We start from the raw sequence: 6939 nt of genomic DNA, 5'->3' as shown, positions 1-6939 counted from the left end.
TATTTTTAAAGCCTTTTTAAAATTTTTAAAATTTGTTTTTATTTTTAATTTTTCTATTTTAAAAGCTTTTTATTTTATTAATTTTTTACTTAATTTTTATATTTAATTTTACTATTTTTAAAGCATTTATTTTATTTTTTAATTTTTTTTATTGAATGTTTATTTTTATTTTTTCTATTTTTAAAGCTTTTTATTTTTTTTAATTTTATTTTTTTTCTTTTTAAGTTTTCTATTTTTAAAGCATTTATTTTTTTAATTTTGTTTTTTATTTTTCTATTTTTAATTTTTGTATTATTAAAGCATTTATTTTTTAATTTTGTTTTTTTTTCTAATTTTTATATTTATTTTTTCTATTTTTAAAGCATTTATTTTTTTTGGTTTTATTTAATTTTTATTGTTTAAATTTTCTATTTTCAAAGGTTTTGAATTTTTAAATTTTATTTTTTATTTATTTTTATTCTTAATTTTTTTATTTTTAAGTTTTCTATTTTTAAAGCATTTATTTTTTTAATTTGGTTTTTTATTTATTTTTCTATTTTTAATTTTTCTATTATTAAAGCAGTTATTTTTTAATTTTGTTTTTTTTTCTAATTTTTATATTTATTTTTTCTATTTTTAAAGCATTTATTTTTTAATTTTGTTTTTTATTTATTTTTATTTTTTAAATTTTTTATTTTCAAAGTTTTTGAATTTTTAATTTTTTTTTTATTTTTAAAGCATTTATTTTTTTTTAATTTTATTTTTTATTTAATTTTTATTTTTAATTTTTCTATTTTCAAAGCTTTTTTATTGTTTAATATTATTTTTTAATTTTTATTTTTAATTTTATATTTTGAAACCTTTTTTTATTTTTTAATTTAATTTTTTATTTCTATTTTTAATTTTTCGATTTTTAAACCTTTTAATTTTATTAATTTTTAATTTGATTTTTATATTTAATTTTTCTATTTTTAAAGCATTTATTATATTTTTTTAATTTTGTTTTGTATTAAATTTTTATTTTTAATTTTTCTATTTTTAAAGCATTTATTTTATTTATTTAATTTTATTTTTATTTAATTTTTATTTTTAATTTTTCTATTTTTAAAGCATTTTTTAAATTTTATTTTTTATTTAATTTTTATTTTTAATTTTTCTCTTTTAAAGCATTTTATTTTCTTAATTTTCTTTTTCTTTTTTAGTTCTAATTTTTCTATTTTTAAAGCATTTATTTTTTTAATTTTGTTTTTTATTTAATTTTTTTTAATTTTTCTATTTTTAAAGCTTTTTATTTTATTTAATTTGGTGCTGCCCAGACCAATTTAAGCTGGTGATTGTGGTGGTGTTTGAGGGTCTTGCATTACGGCACTACATTTTATGGAACTTGTACAGCACTTTACAGCACTTTACAGTTTGGTTCTTTTATTATTTATTTTTAATTAGTTTTGTTATTTTATTTATTTTTTATTTTTAATTTTTCTATTTTTAAAGCATTTTATTACATTTTATTGTGTGCTGCCCAAACCTGCTGTAGTGCATTTTTATACTTTGTAATACTTTGAAGTAATTTTGTTTTGTATCCCCATATTTTTCCCAAATGGTTTATCCCAAACTGTACCCTCCTCCCTTTACCTGTGTTATCCCTCTCCCGGGATGAGATCATCCCCAAACCCCCACCCTGGCTCTCTGTCAATCACTCAGCCTCCCATCCCCCCCATGCAGAAGTTTCAGTCCAAGTCCTCGAGTGATTAGCCAGAGGCCGGGGGCCAGCCCCCCAAGCCTTGCCCCATACGCTGTCCTATATGTCTATCCCCCAGCATCCATCCCTTAGGGTCACTTAATGGTTGGTAGGATGTTATCTACTTTTGGTTTCCACCTCCCTTAAAATGTAACCTTGGCACATCTCCCGGGGCTCTCGGCAGGAGCCCCCTGAGGTGCAGGAGCTCCTATGGGACTCCTAATAAAACCTTGCATTAACCCCTGCTAAGTCGGCCCTTTATCTTCTACCGCTGTCTCTGGTGTCTCTTGTGCTGCAAAGGCGACCAGGCCAGGTGCCCTCAGTACCCTCGGGGCACACACAGAGAGTGTCTCCCCCCAGCCCAGGTGCCCTCAGCACTCTCGGGGCACAGAGAGTGTCTCCCTGCCAGCCCAGGTGCCCTCAGTACCCTCGGGGCACAGAGAGTGTCTCCCCCCAGCCCAGGTGCCCTCAGCACCCTCGGCGCACAGACAGTGTCTCCCCGCTGTTGGCCGTGTCGGGGCTCCCCCGCCCCGGTTTCTGCCGACTCAGGACCGGCCGAGGGTTCCTGAGAGGCTCGCACAAACCCGCTCGGCCGCTGATTGTGGTGGTGTTTGAGGGTCCTCCAGGACAAGGGAGGAGATGAGAATCTTGACTCCCCCTTTCAGAAGGCTGAAATATTATTTTATGATCTCTATTATATTAAAAGAAAATGAGATATTAGAACTACACTAAAAGAGCAAGGAGACATCAGAAAGCTGGAAAGGAATGAATAATAAAAACCTGGGACTGATCACAGCCCCGACACCGCTGGACCATGATTGGTCATCAAGTAGAAACAATGCACAGGAGACCAATTCAAGATGCCCCTGTTGCTAAACCATCTCCAGCCCACACTCCACAGCCAGCAGATCGTTATTGGTTCCATTTCTGTTCTGAGGCTTCTCAGGAGTAAAAACCCAGCAAAAGGATTTTCATCATACACATCAGTGCCAGATGATGGCACAGGCAGCATCAGCTGCCAGAGGTCACTGTGTCATCCCTGCCAGCCCAGGTGTCACAGCAAGGAGGAGAGAGTTCACCCTGTGCTCACCCTGCAATACAGAGCAATACAACACAACACACACATTAACACAAGATGATAACCTTTTTCTATTTTCATTACTTGTGGATTTATTGTTACAGGACACCCAAAACAACAAAAGCACACAAAAAACAGCACTCATCTACCATTAACACCCCCTTCAAATGACACACAAACTCACCATCCTTCTGATCACAACTGCTAAATTACACCCCAGCAATCATTGGTCCTCGGGAACGTGGTTCCCTGGAGCCTCCAAAAATTCCTCCTGCCTGAAGAAATACCCGGTCCCTGGAGGGTCTGTGCCCAAACTTTGGCAATGAACGTCGCCTCGCAGACCGACCGGGACCCGGGAAAAAAAACCCAGCCGGGGGAAAAAAAAAAAGAAAAAAAAAAACAGCCGGGGGGGGTGGGGGGGGTAAACCCGGCTGGGGATTTTTTACTCTAAATTTACAAATGAGTTGAAAAACCTGAAAAGCAAAAGTCACACACACAAAGTTAAATCCAGTCAGCATGCGCTCACACACGCAGAGATGAGCAGACGCAGACAGACACAGGCACGTGCTCTCACACACGCTCACGCACTCCTCCCATTTAAACGTTCCCTGCGGCTCTTCCTTGAGACGCTGAAGAACGCGCTTCCACGCTTCCTCTGGCTGCCGCTCCTCGACGTCAAATGGTAGATTCTGGGGAAATCGGCAGCCTCGGGGACCTGTGAGACGACAGGAAGCGGTCGATGAGTGGCTGACAGCTAGGACTTGTCCCCGCTCTGACCGATAAATTTTCTACCCTAAACCCCACTAAAGACAGATGGACAGTAAAGTTTTTATAACTGTTCTACCTAACTGTGACTATGTGCCAGGGCAGGGCAGCTCCGACCATAAGTGGTACAACATGAGTACACACAATAAAAGCAGACGCATACAGTGCAAGTGTACATGGAGTGTAAGTCCATACAATATAAGCCAGCATAGGTACACACAATGTAAGTACATACAGTGTAAGCCAACACAGGTAAACGCAATGTAAGTACATACAGTATAAGTACATACAGTATAAGCCAGCATAGGCACACACAATGTAAGTACATACAGTATAAGCCAGGACTTGAGATAGCTCTCTGGAAGATTAATTCTTGAGCCCTATACCCCTCGGGAGGATGGAACCTATGGAACTCCGGCAGTCACGTGAGGAGGGTGTAAGACGCTCCCTCAGGAAGTCCAAGAGAATGGCGTGGAAAAAAAGGCACTACCAAAGCTGGTAGTGGGAAGGAAGACGGATGAGAACATCTTGTCCCTTTGAGACATTCCTGTCTCAAAGAGTAAAAATGTAAAGATGCCGGAATAAGGGATATCCGGAAAGGAACGTGAGTAGAATATGGCCTATGTGGCACGGAATAGTGCCGATAAAGCATCGAGACATAACAAAGGCCTGTGACACGTAAGACAATGGACACAGACTACATAACACAGACATGGACAACATAACATAGACACAGATGACATGACACAGAGACGAGTGACAACTGCCTGACACTGTCCCCGTAGGGACCTGAGATTCCTAGTGCAAGATGAGCCAGAGGCTGATGATGCCAAAGGAAAGGAAGCCCTATGACGACGGCACGTGATGATGAAATGTAACTCGTTAAAAGAAGTTAGTGCCAAAGTACTTAAGAGGATGCTCGAGAGGCTCGGCGAGCCTAGAGAAGGAAGCCGACTGCCGGGTGATCGTGGCCGTAGCTCCGGACATGAAGGCGAGCTCCTCGGGGGAAAGATCCGTGACGACGTCGAGTCGAGGAAGGCGGACGACGCAAAGTACACGAAAATGTGAAGATGGGTCGGAACTGCCCTGCCCGGCAAAGGCTCTGGCGAGGCTGAGGGGAAACCCTCTCCCTTTACTGCCAGAGGGCCCACCCCGCTACAGACCTGTCCCCTAAGCTGACATCTGATTGCCTCCTGTGAGAGTAAAGGCTTTTCCCCTTCTCCCAGCCGCTGGCCCCAACACTTAGCTTTGGGAAGAGGAGCGCACAAAATCCATCCTCGGTCGGACGTGGACGTTGAGATGCTCTCCGTGTGTGCCTCGGTGCTGCCGTTTCCAAGCTTGGGCTACAAGACTCCTCAGGGTACCTAAGACAAAACAGAAAACGTGACTATTGCCCTCAAAAACAGTAATCCCCGGGACTCCCCCGCACCGCTGCCACGGCTCACCTCAAATCTTGATTTGACTCCGGAGGGTGCCCGGAAGATACCTGCAAAGAGAAAAGGGACACGCTTAGCATGCTGCTGTGTAACGCTCACCTAGGAGTCAGCCTGCCTAAACTCCGACTCACCTGCCCTCCTCTGTTCCTTGGCGTGCCTAGGGCAGCGACAGCACCTGCAAAGAAACAAAGCAGAAAAGCATGCTGAGATACTGTGAAAACACAACCTCCCAAATCTGACAAGGATGCCACACCGATACCTTAAGCTCTCACCCACCTGGCATAGGCATGCTCGGCCAGGAGAGATGGCAAGTGGACCACCTAAAATAAAAACAAGAGGAGATGCTTAGAGCTGAACCAAAACTGAGACATCAGCAATAACAACTGCTTCTGTACGCTATTCAATGCTCACCTCGCCCACTCGGCCTTGACATCCTAAAAAGAGAGACAAAGAACAATGCTGTAACGGCCACCATTTATGCTTCCTCTGCAGAAACAGTGACTGACCTGCTCGGGGCAATCCCCTCACCCGGGATGGGGGCTCTGCCCGGGATTTTATCCTTCTGCATCTGAAAGAAAGTTAGGACAAGAGTCAAACTGTTGCAGGATAACTTAAGAGCTCCAGATATCTTGTGTCCACCTACAAATCCCACCTAGAGTCCAACTACACCCCACATTACAAACTTCAAGTCCCCGGGACTTCTCCTATTGCACCAGGCTATGCGGCAGGGCAGAGCAGCTCCGGCACAAATGTGTGCACACACCCGTGACACAGGACAGGACGTGACAGACAATGGGGACACAACACGGACAGAAATCTCCTGGCAAGGAAAATGGCTGCAAGGACTGAGAGAATGAAAAAGGAGATGACCGAGGGGAGACCGATGGTGAGCTGATGAGGCTCAGAGAAACCTGGAGGAAGAAGATGCTAACCGAATGATTTATTCCAAGAACTGCAAAGATGGATGCCCGAGAATCCTACGGCCAGAAGCCTCTACCTGCCCTCACATTCTTTCGAGTCCTAGTCCGCCATAATGGATCCTGGCGGGGCAGAGCTGTCCATACAGCTCAGAACAAGACCTGAAAAGACATCTGACCGGATGCTTCTAAAGAGACAAGAGAGTCTGATGCCTGTCTGAGCTCCTGAGTCCAAAGTTCTATGGCCTGGGTGCCAGGCCGAGGAATGCAGAGATCACAGATGCTAACAATGATGCCAGGGTTTCTGACAGGCCCCACAAAGGGCTAAGATAAAAGACATGACATATCCAAACAACACATAATACACAAAAGACAAGTGACACGATACACACCGGGACTGCTCTGCCCTGCGCACCTCAGCACTGTGATCCAAAGTCAGGCTTTGCTTTTATGGGGCCTAAGGGGCCGCTTCATGTACACCCCCCCACCTCCTAAGTGGACTCAAAAACCCCTCCCAGTAATTCCCAAACCAGCCCCCTGCTTTCATCCCCTCTCCGGGTCGTGGCCCTCTACTTATCTCTCGCACATCTGGGGATGCCAGTCTCGGCTGCAAAGAAAGGCCAGCTCGTCAGCCGGGAAGCTCCTGCTGGCACCGGGCTGGTGTCTCTTAGACAGCTGTATTAAAGAAAACCAAACATCAGTGCCTGATCTTGGCAGCCCATCGGCCAAAACCCCACAAGTCTGCTACTCACCCTTCTCCTAAGAACGCTCAGCTGCTCAGGCCGCACGCTTCGGCCACGCTTGGAGACCGAGGCCATCGTCACAGGGGGTGCCTGGGTTAAGAGATGAGGTGATTTGGCATGGCTCAAACCTGAGGGGACCCTCGCTCCTCCTCCCTACTTCCCCTACTCACCGCAGCTCCTTGGCAGCTGCCCAAGGCCACCTGGATGGCACCTTTAAATGGAAGAGTTCAGGGCTTCATCACCAGGTCCTGTAACGCATCCACAGGGCTCACACGTGCAGGGA

General features: G+C 43.0%; 1 long non-coding RNA gene across 1 annotated transcript; it reads right to left on the bottom strand.

The window, feature by feature from the left end:
- Positions 1-2861: 2861 nt before the first annotated feature.
- LOC129046837 (uncharacterized) lies at positions 2862-6574 on the bottom strand. Its single transcript, XR_008508636.1, has 5 exons — positions 5408-6574; positions 5273-5316; positions 5128-5171; positions 5006-5046; positions 2862-4924 (listed from the first exon to the last, which is right to left on the bottom strand). It is a non-coding gene; the product is annotated as an uncharacterized LOC129046837 (long non-coding RNA).
- Between the last annotated feature and the right edge of the window lie 365 nt (positions 6575-6939).

This window comes from Molothrus ater, chromosome 15, assembly GCF_012460135.2.
Source record: "Molothrus ater isolate BHLD 08-10-18 breed brown headed cowbird chromosome 15, BPBGC_Mater_1.1, whole genome shotgun sequence".
In the NCBI taxonomy this organism is placed as follows: domain Eukaryota; kingdom Metazoa; phylum Chordata; class Aves; order Passeriformes; family Icteridae; genus Molothrus; species Molothrus ater.
This window is presented reverse-complemented; position numbering and strand designations above follow the sequence as displayed.